General features: G+C 31.7%; 2 long non-coding RNA genes across 2 annotated transcripts; both read right to left on the bottom strand.

The window, feature by feature from the left end:
- Window positions 1-9,784: 9,784 nt before the first annotated feature.
- LOC123883712 lies at window positions 9,785-11,539 on the bottom strand. Its single transcript, XR_006800410.1, has 4 exons — window positions 11,159-11,539; window positions 10,584-10,696; window positions 10,259-10,378; window positions 9,785-10,072 (listed from the first exon to the last, which is right to left on the bottom strand). It is a non-coding gene; the product is annotated as an uncharacterized LOC123883712 (long non-coding RNA).
- Window positions 11,540-13,065: 1,526 nt separating this feature from the next.
- LOC123883711 lies at window positions 13,066-14,585 on the bottom strand. Its single transcript, XR_006800409.1, has 3 exons — window positions 13,633-14,585; window positions 13,480-13,532; window positions 13,066-13,329 (listed from the first exon to the last, which is right to left on the bottom strand). It is a non-coding gene; the product is annotated as an uncharacterized LOC123883711 (long non-coding RNA).
- Window positions 14,586-15,452: the final 867 nt, after the last annotated feature.

Genomic DNA, 15,452 nt, shown 5'->3' with positions numbered 1-15,452 from the left:
AATGGATATTCATTTAAAACCTTTGAAGGATGATCTTTTACATAAGCCATAACAAAATCTCAATTTTTGAGAAGCCATGTTCAAAAAGTTATACTTAATTATCAATTAAACAAATTATAGGCTTAATCAAGATGTGCAACAAAATTGGATTCATCCAAAGTTTTATATTGAGAGCGGTGCACATATAAAAGACTTGTAGAAAAAATGTTTTTTTTTTCATAAAAAAAAGTATACTATAAGTCGAACTTATGTAAAAACAAATATGACATATATAATTGTTTATCAAAATTATGAGTTTTATGTCATTTTTCTTGTTCTAAAAGTTTTGGTCTTCATGAAGGATAATTAAGAGACTAACTCCAAAAATTATTCATTGATCATTATGGATAATTTTTCATTAAGCACATAACATGACTTGTATTTTAAAAATATTTATCAACAATGTTATCATGAACTTTTAAAATATTTATCACGAGATCATGAAAATAAATTAAGACAAGTGTTAATTTAAAATAAAATTGTCTTTTGGTATGTCAAAATAAAATTGATCATTGAAAAATGTGACTAAGACATATGGAGAAAATCTAACTTGATAAAATAACCCTTAACAAAAACTTTGATAGCAATATGAGTATAGCATTTTTGAAAATGTATTGCTTACAAAGGTGTAGAAAGATGATTTTGCATAGCAACAATGTTCATTCATTTAACACTTAGCATGATATTTTGAAAGAGATGATTCTCCATTATATGAACAAAAATCATGAAAAAGTGTAAGAACAAAGAGTGCATTAAAGATATGAATTAAACATATGCACATACTAGTCATTAACAAGCAATGATATGCAATTTAAGCTTTTAAAGTCATATACTTGCATAGAGAAAATTTCACACTGAATTCTAGATTTCAAGATCATCAAATCAATCACATAATAACATTGCATAAATGTATTCAAGCTTAATATAATGCAAATGTTATAAGATCTAGAATTTTGTGTACCTTATATAATGGATTTCCTCACTTGAGATTCAATGATGAGAGCATCTTCAATTGTTTGAAATTTCACCACATGCTCGTCATTGTAAATATAGAACACTTGGTTGACGGTTGAGGAGAAAAGTTTTATCTTTTAGAGTATTCTCGAATGTTGAGTAAATTCATCATCTCTAAAGTATCTTAGTCAATAGTTTGAGAAGAGGTTGGTCCAATACCAATGTTAATGCTTGAATAATGAGGTGTCAAGATTAAAAATTAGAGCTGCAGTTGGTTATCTTCAAGTAGAACTTCTTTGTCTTTTCACTTGTTGACTTGGCAGAAAGAACGTTCTCAGATTAATCTTCTGGATCCAACACAGTATAAAGTAACTCATCCAAGTGTCTCTCATTTTTTAAAGCCCCATCTTAGAACGCTTAGGCCTGATGTTTGCTTCATCTCAAACTGGTGCAGCGGATGTAGAGAATATGGAAACAAATATTCTGGGGTTTTTGGGCTTGATATTTTGAGCAATTTTTTTTTTTTGAAATTCATAGCTAAAAAATGAATCAAGATCTTTGATAATGATTCACAGAAGGAGAGAACACAAAGTGGTTAAAAAAATGAGGTGTGGTTGAAAATTCTCCAAGAACTCTTGTAGCAGCTTTGTGAAGGAGTGAGATCAACACCAATGTCTATACTTAAGTCAAAATGCAGCGATGCATCAAGGTCCACAAAGGGAATGGACTTAGACTAAGATCCAGTACCCTTAGTGAGAGATCATTTGCCTTTAGAAGTTGTTATCATAACAGCAAGAACGTTCTCAGATTGTACTTCTTGAAAAACTCAGCTTCAACAAATGTTTTGAAAAAGCTTTTGTTTCCAGGTTTGACTTCAACATCTATTATCTCATGTAATGATTTTTTTTTTATTAAATGTGGTGCTGGCATGAAGATCTTTTCCTTAAGATCAAATTTGTAGGTATGAAAAATCTCGGTGAAGATCATCCCATAAAGAAGAATAAATTTTTCAGCCTCTTCTTTTCTTTGCTTACTTTTCTTGAAAATACAAAATGTTGGAATATGTTGTTAAACAACTTGTATTCCTTCTTGAGAGTTGATGAGGGAGATTCTTCCATTTATGTACCATATTATTCACAATTTCAAAGTGGTGTACCAATACCATTGCTCATTCCAATGGAAAAAGTTCTTATAATTGAGAGATGTGATCTTATGATAATTTGTTGTCATTCATCATCAACACTATTATCAATGTTTCTCTTATTATCAAAAATAATATGCATACTTTTTCAAATATGAGTTTTGAGATTGCATATTATATAATCTTTAATTTAGAGAGTAAACAAAATATGTTTTTTATATTTTAAAACAATTTTCTCAATGTTTTCTTTACTATGTCAAGTATAGTAATGACATCAAAAATATAAATGCATAAAATGATTGAATTTCAATATTTTCACATGGAATGAAATTTTACTCAAGATAGAAGCATGATTCAAAAACATATGCAATGTTTATGGTTTCTTTCAAAAATATTTTTCAACACTTGATTAAAAATATTTCGGCCAATGAATTTTTCTTTATAACAATTCTGTTTTTGTTAAAATTCTAAATCAAGAAAATCAAGTGAAATATCATTTTCTTCAAAAAATGTTTTGATATATAGTTTTCCATAATCTCCCCATGATCACTACTTACATAAAATAACTTTTGAGCTTTTAAAGTTTAAACCATTTTTCAAAGAACATAAAAGTCTTTAAAGAAATCATTCTCATGTTTTAAGAATAAATTTCAGATGGATCTTTGAATAAATCATCAAGTATTACAAAGTCATAATACTTGTAGTTTTGACAAGAGCAAACTAGTAAGTAGTAATTCAAAAGGTTTTTTTTTTGTTGTTGAAATTGTATTTTTGAAATGAAGACTGCTCTTGACACAATACATACAAGTTTCACAAACTTTATCCTTTTTAAAATCAGTTTTTTGAAAAATATCTTACTAGACAAAATTTGGGCAAATATGCATTAGGTTTCATACTTAATTGATAAGCACTTTTATGCCAAAAACATTTCTTTTCCAAAAGACTTTAAAACATGATTTGGTTTAGAATTCAGTTAAGTATTAAACATAAAGATTTTAAAATAAAAATCATGACCATGAGGATGAATATGAAATAACCTCAATTCCAATTTTGAAAATTTAAAGAAGTTATATGTTAAGCAAAATCATTTTACTCATGATACATGTACCTTTGGTTTGATTTTTGTCAATGATTTCAAAGGTTGCAAATTCACCACTCCTCCTTTTTTAAATGTGAGGAAATATTGTCTTTCTAAAATCATATTCCTTGAGCATCAATTTCCCAAGCCTCAAGGCTTTTTCTTGATTGCTTAAAGACATTCCTGCAACACAAGTTAATAATGATTTTGGTACCCATAGTGATTTGGGTCCTTGAAGGTTAGCGTTGTTCCTCTTATAAGATTTCTTCTTATGATAATAAGTTGATCTCTTATAGGAAGATTTGGAATAAAAATGCATTTTCAGAACATTCTGAGACTGTTCTTGTTTCTGATGAGAATGTTCTTTTCTTTTGAATTTTTTCTTAAAACAAAAGGATTCAATATGACCATATTTAGAACAATATGAGCATTTGTATCTTTGTATTCTTTGATCTTTATGAGGAACAAAACAATCCTCAAATGACTTTTGTTTTTGAAAAGTTCTACAATCTAAACTAGTTTTGTCAAAGATTATAACTTGTGATTCCTTAATGTTTTGAAAATTCTTTGTAGATTTTACAGAGCTTGTTATGTCTTTTTCCAAATCTGAAATATTTTCTTTTAAAACAACATATTTTTCATGAATTTTAGAACATTCTAAAAGATGATTAGTGGTTTGTTTATCATGGAGAATCTTTTGTTGCTCAAACATATTAAGATGAGAGTATTGCAATTCTTGAATAATTTTAAAATATTTATCATTCAAGATTTGTAATTTCTCATTTTCTTTCTTCATCTCAAATAGTTGATTTTCTAGTAAAGTACACTTTTGAGATAGAGAGTTTGAGTCATTTAGAAGACTATTAAATTCAACTTCCCTTTTAATACATAAAAAACAAGGTTTAGAATCTGTTACCTCTTTATTTACCATTAGGCATGTGTTGTCTTTTTCTTCTATTTTTGAATCATCAAAGTCACCTTTTGTTGTCATCATGAATTTCTTCTTGGAAGCGAGCTCTCTTTGCATTTTCTTGTTTTGAGAACATTTCGTTTTGGAATGTCCCTTCTTTTTGCACTTATGGCATGCACTTTGATTTGCAGGTTTTGACATCACTTCTTCCTGAATCTTTTTCTCTAACACTGTTAAGTGCTCAAACCTTAGAGCCAGAGCTCTGATACCAATTGAAGTGGAAGAAATAGTCACAAGAAAGAGGGGGTTTGAATTGTGACCCTTTTAAAATTAATCCTGCAATCTACTAAATTGATCTCAAGTATATACTTGGATAAATGTTAGTGAATTAAAAATCAGATTGTTCTAAGAACAATCTCAGCTGCGTGAGAATTTCAAAGTAACTGTAAATGAAGTGTTTCGTGTGATGCGTGTTTACAGAAAATAAAGAGTTAAAGGTTAGAGAGATTCACACACAAAGATTATACTGGTTCACCCAAATCTTGGGCTAGTCCAGTCCCCACGCCTGTGAGTTTTCACTATGATCTTGAGATACTACCGATCTCAAATACAAATCTTCTTTGATCTAAACCAAGATCAAAAACCTCTAAGCCCTACAAGCTTGATCTACCTCAACCTTACAGAGGTGTCACTCAATCAATAGTTACGTATTGACTTGAGCCATCTTCTTTTACAAAGAAAGTTGTTCTGGATCTAAGCTTATACACAAACTCAAAACTAGTTTGAGAAGCTTATACAAAATACACTCAATACACTCAATAATATTGTGATCCAATAGGTTGATAGAGAGCTGGAGTGTGAGTGGTAAAATTGAGAGACAAAGATACAACCACTCAAAAGTGGGTTATGTTGAAAAGTGGTCTCTTGAGAAATTTGCTTGTAGAAACTCAAAGGTTGTTTGAGAAGCAAATAGAAACACTCAGCAAACTCAGAAATATGATGTGAATGAAGAGCCTGAGTTTGAGTGATGAAAGAAGAGCTTTATGACTTGTAGACAAAAACAAGTATTTGATGATTTTTAGCTTGAACTCTTGCTCTTTCTCTTGGATTTGCATGCCTTTTATAGATGCAACCTTATGTGTGAGTCTTGGCCTTCAAGTATATATGTTAGAGAGCAAATTATAGCTGTTACTCAGTGCCAAAGATGCTTTAGACAGCTGCTGCAAAATTGCCATAAAAAACAAAGAAGAAGACGATAGTCTTCTAATCCGATAATCCAAGCTCAACCTCGATCATCAGTTCCCTCCTGGTCCTTGCTCCGATTAACCTGTTTACCTAAAAAAAATTGAAAGTCGTGGGATGAGACTACTAAGCCTCAGTGAGCTCCTACTACCCAACTAATGGTGACTACACCGGGGCAACTGAACTAATAGTTTCTAACTTAACCTGAACCTGAATATCTAATAGTTCTAATCCTGACATAATACTGAATTTTTCATAATAAGATAATAAAGCAATAAAGGTGTAACACTTATTATTATCTTGTCAATTTTATCATAACAGGATCACTCCAAGGTAAGCCGGTCCCGGAGTGTCTGGCCTGGTATTACCGATAATAATGTACGTCGGAATACAACATGAGCATACAGTTCTTATTACATGATTTTGGATTCTGAATGAATCCCATGACATGGTACTAATGACCACGCTTCTTGATATTGGTACTAATGACCAAGTATCCTGATAAATTCTGAAATATAATTCTTAATCCTGAATGGTTATCTTGCCCAAAAGAAAGAAAACCTTCCCGGGGTAATTCTAACTATCCTGAATATCCTGATTCAATTCCTGAGTCTACTTATTTTAATACATGTACGAAAGTCCGTAATCGTGGAATTTAGTCACATGTTATAAAATAATTTCCATGACGGAAAGATTTTCATTGGTTTAAATGAATTAGGGTTGGACAACAGTCTATGATATATATATATATATATATATATATATATATATATATATATATATATATATATAGATACGTAGTTTTGTTCGAACCGAATTGTGAGGGTAGGGTACAAATAGAAGGTACAGTCACTCACATTTACGATTAATCATGTTGGAAAAATGAAATTAATATCACATTGAAAATTAGAAAGGATCATTTAGTTTGGAACAATTTTTTTCCAGTTGGATCATTCATTGTGAGATATAAAGTATAATATTTGGAGGTTGTTTTCGGTTGTTGCGATGTAGTGTACTTCAATTGATATTGTATGGTGTCATTGGAAGCAAGAACATATCAGTGGTTGTTAAAGGTGTGCATAACCCAACGCAACCCAAAGACCAGCCTCAATCTAATAGTTTCGAGGTTTTAGGTTGGTCTCAACTCTATCTGAAACAATTTTTGACAAAAGAAAATGTCCAAATAATAATCAGACATCTAGTTAGGACAGGTCCGGGTTGTACTCCGAGTTATCCAATCCGTTCTATTATTCATGTGCTTAGGATTACCCAAAGTAATTTTTTCAAAAAAGAACGTCCAAATAATAACCCGACATCGATGTCTATGTGCAAAATAGGACAGGTTCATGTTGCATATATTATATATATATGAAAAAAAAATTAGTTATAACAATATTGAACAAAAAAAAAAGTTTGTTTATTCCATAATGACATTTTTAACGGGAGTATTGCAGATCCCATAGAGAAGGTTGATCAAATTAGGTGATTTTTTTGGTCTTTTTTGGTTAATGGACAAATCCATTGTATTGTCTCTTGTGATGTGCTGCTATCCTTGAATGTGCTGAGAGCTGATGCTTTATTTGCTCATGTGAGGTGGAGTTTTTTTTTTTGTCTCTACTGGTGTAGAAATTTAAATAGCATGCACGTTTCTTATACAAACATTTTCTATAGCCTTTCATGAAAATAAAAACTTGAAAATTACTCCTTATAATTTAAGAATGTGCCCAGAGATTACAAATATTATTAAGAATGTGCCCACTTAGAAGAAAACAAAATCAAGTTGTTACAACTTATAATTAGTAAAGCCATCAAGATCTACATAAGCTCAGATATGTTACAACTTATATACAAAATAAGGAAAAGAAAACCAAATTAAGAGAGGAAGAAATTTGAGCTCAATCATTCAAGAAAACTAAATAAGAAAATCACTGTAAGAGTTCAAATAAGAAATTAAGCTTATAAGCTAATAAGCTTAGAAATTAAGAAAACCAAATAAGAAAATCGCAGTATTTATGGTTTAGGAGAAAAAGATACCTTATAAGCTATTAAGCTTAGAAGTTGTCCATTGTGAGAAGAGGAAAAGTTGTTGGCAGAGTTGAGAAGAAGATGAAAGTATGTGTGTTTCAATAAAGAAGGATAGTCACAACAACTCACAATGAAAATTGAAGAAGAATGAATGTGGTGTTTGGTAAGAAAGAGTTTCGTGAAAAAAGAAGAATGAATTTGGTGAAGTGAAACTATATCCAATTAATTATTGGAATAGAAGAAGAATGAGTTGGAATTGATAAAATATGGAGAACTCAAGAGTGTTTTGTAAAAAAGAGAAAACTAACCGGTGTGGCAATTTGGTCAAAAATATAATTCATTTAATAAAAAAATTAAAAAAAAGAAGTTGAAGGGTTGAAGCACTTGGGCGGAATTATGGTTGCAGTTTTGGCGCTAATTGAGGTTAGCATTGTTTCTTGCCTTAATATATTAAGGATAATGTCTATTTTGTCCTTCCACTTACTACCAAATAAGTCTGTGTCCATTAAGTCTTCCCTCTTTATTTAATCACTTATGCCAAAATAGTCTCTATCAATCATCTCTAATTAATATTCTTTTATTAATTAAAGTCGGGATGTTACATATCGTTTTTTACATAAGTTTGCATAGTAGACACAGACAGACGCGGAAAGCGCCCTGTCTGGCCGCTAGTTATTATAAATAGGATACAAGTTTTTGGTATGGATTTTTGTTATTCCCATTACTACCCCTGCCTCTGACAGTTAGAAATGAAACACAACATATGTAACTTCCAAGTTTCAAACAGTTAGTTTAAAACACAATATATGTAACTTCCAAGTTTCAAACGGTTAGTTTAAACAAGGCAGTTTTCTCTTCCATTCAATGTTGCTCTATTTTATCAAACGTTTTTTTTGTTCTCTATTTGTTTACCAACAAATCTCTTGAGTCCCAATATTTTTCTTCACACTCAGGTTTGCTTATTATGAATTATCCCAACACACCATAAATCTAACATATTTTCGTTTTTGGGTTTCTTCTTTCACTCTCTGTACAGCAGCGGTGAATAAGCATGCTAGCCGTCGATACTAGAATGTTGGGATTTCGCACTGTAAAAAATACTCCGCTCTCTCTTGGTCTGTTTATATCTTCTCTTTTTCTTTTTTCTGTAATGATTTCAATGTGATAAATAATATTCGTATAATTTGCAGATGAAATTAAAATAACATAAATTCTACAATAGCATAATGAATTTAATTTATATGCACCGTCGGTGTAAAGATATTTTGCACATGCGTCCAATAATATACAGACACATCATGTATGGTCATTAAAAACACATGATGTGTCACATTCATTAAATGATGTGGCAACGCGTCATTGGATGTATGTGTAAAAAAAAATTACACCGACGGTGCACAGCAATCACTACTACAAAAAAGCCCCTTTAATAGTGCTTTATTTTACTTTTAATAGCGTTTTAAAGCGCTATTACTGATACCGCTATTATAGGTTTGATGCCTATAATAGCGTTATAAAACGCTATCATATGTCTACATTTAATAGCGCTTATTAAAAAAACCGCTGTCGTAAGTTGTATTACTCTACCTTGAAGAGCTTTCGGAGAAGGCATTTATAGCGTTTTATTTAAGAAGCGCTATTATAGGTGATATATTTAATAGCGCCCGAGAATAAAGCGTTATTATAGTTCTTCAAATACACACTCTTTAATAGCGCCCGCATTACCTATAATAACGCTTTATTGAATAAGCGCTATTAAAAGTCCTTTTTTAAAAAAAAAAAACAATTTTTTTTATTAGGCTATACGTTGAATATAAAATAAAGAGCCAACAAATTTCATTGATTGTAATCAAACACCACAGAAGGCATTCAAACAGTGTACCATACTAAGTATTGATTAGAAAATATGCTACTCAGATCTAATTACAAATTACTAGAATACAATATGGATATCTTCAAATCCAAATTCAATTTGCATTTAAACTATAATCAATATATGAATTACAGAGCATATAGATGCATTGCTAAGCCTTAGTAAGCAATGAGTTGGAAAAATCACAAAACTAACTAAATAAAAAAAAAGACACCATTGATACACCAAAAATACCTATGTCCTAGACCATGAGTTATTATTGACAGCCACAAACTCCAGTAAAACACCTGCTGATATTATAGTCTAACAGAGCAGAAAATTTGCCGCAGAGCAGAGAAAAAAGAACAAACTCTGCGGCACCTGTGAGGTCCCAACCAGACTGAAGGGGAGCGACTTTGCTGAGAGGGTTTTGAGCTACTTCCAAATGCATGAACTAACCACACTCAAATCAAACAAAATAAAGTGAGATTTTGAAGTGATAAAGAAAGAGAGCAAGAGTCTAAACTTACTTGACGTCTTCGACGAAGGTGCGAGCAATCTCCTTGTGTGGCAGTAGCTTCTTGCTCTGTGTGAGAAAATAAAGAAGGAAAAGGAAAACAAAGTTGAGTTAAAATTCAGGAAAAAAAACCACAAGTCAATCTAGTTAAACATTTTCACATTTGAACAAAAGAAAACAAAGATGAAAAAAACCACCAACACTTTTGTATTAGTTAGGCCTTTACTTAGCGTAGCTAGAAACAAAGGACCACATTGCAGAAAACTAACCAAATAGTTGCCAAAGAAGCATAGTTTAACACCATCTCCAATTCCCTAACATCATCAATATTTAGTAACAGATTAATTCTAATCATCATATCATAGAGACTAAAACATGCTAAATCAAAAATTAGTGATTTTGCAACAATTAAAGTATCACAACTTATCGTTATCCGGAACATTAATCGTTCAAAAAAACCTTCTAACATGTTTGAATCTGTAAAATGATTATAACATCACCCTTAAAGCACCACCAAATTGAGGAGGTCAAATTATCTTGCATTCTTTTCCCTCTGCTATTTTCCAAACAAGCCAGCATGCACCTTTCTCCTGTTAACCAGAAGTTATAATGCAGAAATTCTGCAGCAAGCCATCCAAAAAGCGCAAAAAATATATTAAAATGAACATATATAAATCAGCTCCTTTAAAGACCAAAAAAATCAAACAAGAACCGACTGCTATTGTTATACTTAGGCTTAAATCAACCATTTGAGCGAAACATAATGTGTTTTCTCAAATGAATTGAGCCAAAAAACTAAAATATTATATCAATTCAATTTCATACCTTAGTACTTTTGGCCCGTTGATCACATTAGTGATCATATAGACAACCCATTCCTTCTTCACCACATCTAACATATCCCTAGAGTATGTACGAGATTAGTGGGAACCAAAGTACTACAAGTAAAAAAAAATAACATAAAATTGAGTTAGAATTGAATTTCAAACTAATTCTTAGGAAACTATTGCACTAACATAAAAAAACTTGAGTCAAATTTTTAAAACTGTAAACATAACATTATTAAGTGCAATCCTTAAAAAAATTATTAAATTCCAATTATACTTAAACATATAATACGTTAACTGTATGCTATAAGTCCAACATGCATTAACATGTCATGCGGTAGCTTTTAGAAGACCCAATCACCCAATTAGAACAAACAGGATTATAGTGGTTTAAGAATTCAGTTTAGCTACATTAACCAAATTACTTGATCTTGTTGCAGCTGTGCAACAAAGTTGTGTTTCTATTTTAGCAAAATTGAGAGCAATGTTCGACATTTATTTTAAGGCTGATAATTGAATGGAAATGCAATTAATTGGGGAGATGATGTGATAAAAATTTAATGTGAAACTTACCACATACAGAAAATGATGAATGGATGGATTAACTTAATCAATTTAGGAGATGTGCTGTGTAAATAGAACAAGACTAACTTAATATCTTCAGCTGATACCTACATAAGTATATAATTCTTTAATCTTTAAACAAGAATGCATTAGGCTTTAAAGACACATCACCGTCATGTATTCTAGCAAAAGAATGGCACACAGCAGGACACTAACCTGTGATAATAAGGCTGCATTTGTTCCGATATAAAAATGTAATGAATTAAGACTTGTCAACCGGAGAGAGTTCATACAAGGCTTCCATTTCATAATAATGTCCACAATTTTGACATAGCAACAAAGTCAGATAACATTTGAAGTAATAGCTATTGAATTGGACAATTAGCATTCCATTCATTCAATACAAATAGATCATATGAACAGTAGATTTTAATTTAAGATGCAACCTTTCTTATTTTGTGTACCATTTGATTTTCTGTTTAATATGGTTGCCAAAGCTCCGAGTGAACCCGAACTAGGCCATGGATTTGGATCTACCAAATGATAAGAATGCCTCTGAGATTCAATCATAAACCACTTTGCCTCGGTTGTATGTAACCACCCCCCCCCCCCCCCACCCAATTCACCCCCACCGCCTAAAGTGGTAAATAATGGCTCTTTTGGGTCTTCTTATAATTCTATCTGACAGAACAAAGAAATAGGAAGGGATGGTTCTTTCATTGATAGAAGTCAGCCTAAAAAGATCATAACACAATAAAAATATGTTTCAAATGTACTATAGTAAAACTTTGCTTTGACAAATTTTTAGTTAGCCAAACCTTAAATATAAAAAAAACTGTGAACTAAGAATCTGAGCAAGCAATATCCTCCACATAAATAGTGCGCCAGCTAGGTGTGATAAAAAAAACCATAAAGAAAGTCATTAACCTATACCTTGTGAAAGGAAAGACATCTCACAAATTTCAACAAATATATCGCTGGGATGCCTAGTCATGCAGAACCTGACATCAATGCAAATTTTATACATTACATAGAAGCAGGGACAGATCCAGACGTTTAATATCAGTGTGGCTAAACATAAAAGAAATTTTGCAAACTGGGTTACTTGTTTGTCCTGATTCCTAAAACAATTTTTGTCTCTTATTAGAAGACTATATGAAATTAACAAGCATATTGATTTTACCGAAAAAACCACTAACATCTTTGCAAGTCTTAGCACAAGAAATAGGTGTCAATTGAAGTTGATGGGCAAAACCATGCACATAATAAGATGGATTCTCATTTTGGATTAAAGTTCTAAAACCATCAAACTTACCTCGCATATTGCTAGCTCCGTCATACACTTGCCCCCTAATACTAGACAAACTCAAGCCACTAATAAACAACAACTTCTCAAATGTCTCCTTAATAAGTGACTTAACACTTGTTTCTTTAACACTTACAATGCCAATAAGCTAATTCAGTGAGGTCTAGTGCAACTCATGTCAATTCCTTAGAATTGTTCTATTCTCTATTCTTAACAAATTGGGGCTCTTTAGTTGTGATTTTAAATTGAGTAAAGTCAAGTTATTTTCCCGTTATTATTGTGATGCCTATGTTCTTTTATTGTTGAACTCATGGTAAGGAAACATTACAACACTTGCATAATATAGCAGGACACTATCCAAACAAATAACCATATCATCAAACACCAAAGCAGACTATCAAAGCTAGAGGAACAAATTCAAGGTATATTAACAATACAAAGTAATGCAATCATACAATAACCTATTGAACATAACAGATCAAAATCACAACTAAATAACTATTGTTCTTCACACCAATTGATTATAAAGGTACCCATTTATGATAAATTGAGAAAATTGAAATTTTAACAAATTGAGGTTTTAGGATTCAGCTGAAAAAGGAGAAAAGAATAGGAGAAAATTGGAATACTCACTTTACCTTAGATTTTCAAACACACCTATAAGCTTACAACTGGTAGAAAATTGAAGATTGAGGATTTGAGGTAGACACTTCTAATCTTGCTTATTTGAGAATTTGAAGAGGAAGAGAGAAAGAATATGTGATTGTTTGAGGTTAACAATTCTGTACTTTTTTCTTTCTTTTCAGTATATAAATTTTTTTTGGAAACATCTGGTGTGGCTAAAGTCACACTCAGCCCCTACATGTGTCCGTCCCTGCATAGAAGTGAAAAAATTCAACAACACAATGCATTTCGGTCAGCTTGTATTCTAAAGTCTCATTTAAAATGACTTAAAGGAAATCTAACAAATGTATCTTGAACAAATGTGAATTTGAAGTATCATAGGAGTAGTATGCCTCATTACATTTGTTAACATCCCATGTCCTCCACTTCTGGCAAAGTTCATAGTAACATGATCTGAAACCAAATAAGTTCGCAATATTTGTTAGGAGTTAGCCTCAACTATATGGATATAAATAAAAACAGAGGAATGATAGAAACCGTGAAATTGGTGTACCATGTCGGTGGTATATGAAGCTATCAAATGTATATTTAGTCAGCTAGCTTTTAAAGATCAGTGGATAAGCTTCCAACTACTACCACACAGAATGAAATAAAATCACCAGTCTACAGTAATCAAAAAATTTGATCACACAACACTAGTAACATAAAATCAAAGATGAAATTCAAAAGAGTAACAATTGGGGAATGAATCAAGCTCAAAGAGGGCTGCCACATTAACATTAGCTTGATGACTATTTCAACCATTATCAAGAAGCACAATACATCAAACCAAACCGAGGCGTAACAATTTAAAGGAAACACGGAGAAAAGACACATTCCCTCGGCCAAACCCAACAAAAACACACAGCCATACCAAACCAATTAAAGCACAAACCAAAAATATCCTCAAACAGCAGACACCTCTTGTGACACCACTGAAACAACAGCAAAACCCCAATATAAACATGCAGCAGACACAATTCAAATGGCAAGAAAACAAACACAGCTTGAAATTAAAAAATACTAGTAATACTGGTTAATATTAACAATCATCATCAATCAAATCAACAATTAACAATCCCATATAATATGAATCAATGAAATTAAAATTAAAATAAAAGATAAACCCAATCAAAACAGTGGGTTACACAGAGAATTGTCGTTACCCAATCAATGAAAATGTTGAGATATAACTATATAAGGTTGTTACACAGAGAATTGTCGTTCTGGGTATACTGAGAATTGAGAAATTTAGGGTTCGATGGAGGTGTTTTGGGCCGAAACGAAGGACATAAGGTTCGACGGAGATTGAGGTTGAACGAGGGTATAAGGAATTAGGGTTCGACGGCAAGGTGGAGATGGAGGATGGAGATGGAGGATTGACAAGATGGCGTTGATCAGGAATTAGAGTAGAGAAAGAGGAGAGTTGGAAGTTGGAACCAAGGAACTGTGAGTAGGAACGATGCAATTGTGTGAGAGTAGGAGATAAGTTTTTTCTTTAAAAAAATTGATCTGTTTTTTTTATTATTATTCATCAACCAAGGGGTCAAAGGTTCGACACCCAGCCATAACAGTTTTTTAATTTATTGATTTGCTTTACTATAGCGCTTATGCAAAAACGCGCTATTATAGGATATCCGAATTAATAGCGCTTTTAAACAATGCTATTATAGAGTTCCTTGCTGACGGCTTTAATAACGCTTTTCTCAAAAGCGCTATTGTAGCATACCTAGGTTCAAATATTTAATAGCGCTCATCTTAAAACCGTTATTATAAGGCTCCGTTTCTATGTTTTAATAGCGCTTTTTAAATAAGCGCTATTAAATAGGCGCTATTAAATCTCTTTTTTGTAGTAGTGAATTAAACTCTAGCATAATATAAAGAGGATACCTCATTTTGGTATGGACTTTTTTTATTACCATTTTACCCCTAGCAGTTTCATTTCTATTGGATTAAATTCAAACAACTCACTTTTATACGGTTGCTTACTAATAAATCATGTACACCATTACTATATATAAAGAGGATACATGAGTTTTTGTGTGGACTTTTCATAATACCAAGTTACCAACAATACTCTTGATTTTTTTAATAGCAAAAAAAATCTTTTATTAACAAACTCACTATAACATAAAACACATATTTTTTAAGTAGCAAAAATCTTTTATTAACAAATTTACTATAACATAAGTCATATTTTTTTTGGACACATAAGTTAGACACAGGCAGGTGCGGAACGCGCCTGCCTGGCTTGCTAGTAATAATTAATTATGTTACAAGAATATTGACCGTCAAAAAAAATGTTACAAGTATATTGATTCAAAAAAACTAAGT

The sequence above is a fragment of the Trifolium pratense genome, linkage group LG5 (genome assembly GCF_020283565.1).
Source record: "Trifolium pratense cultivar HEN17-A07 linkage group LG5, ARS_RC_1.1, whole genome shotgun sequence".
Classification (NCBI taxonomy): domain Eukaryota; kingdom Viridiplantae; phylum Streptophyta; class Magnoliopsida; order Fabales; family Fabaceae; genus Trifolium; species Trifolium pratense.
This window is presented reverse-complemented; position numbering and strand designations above follow the sequence as displayed.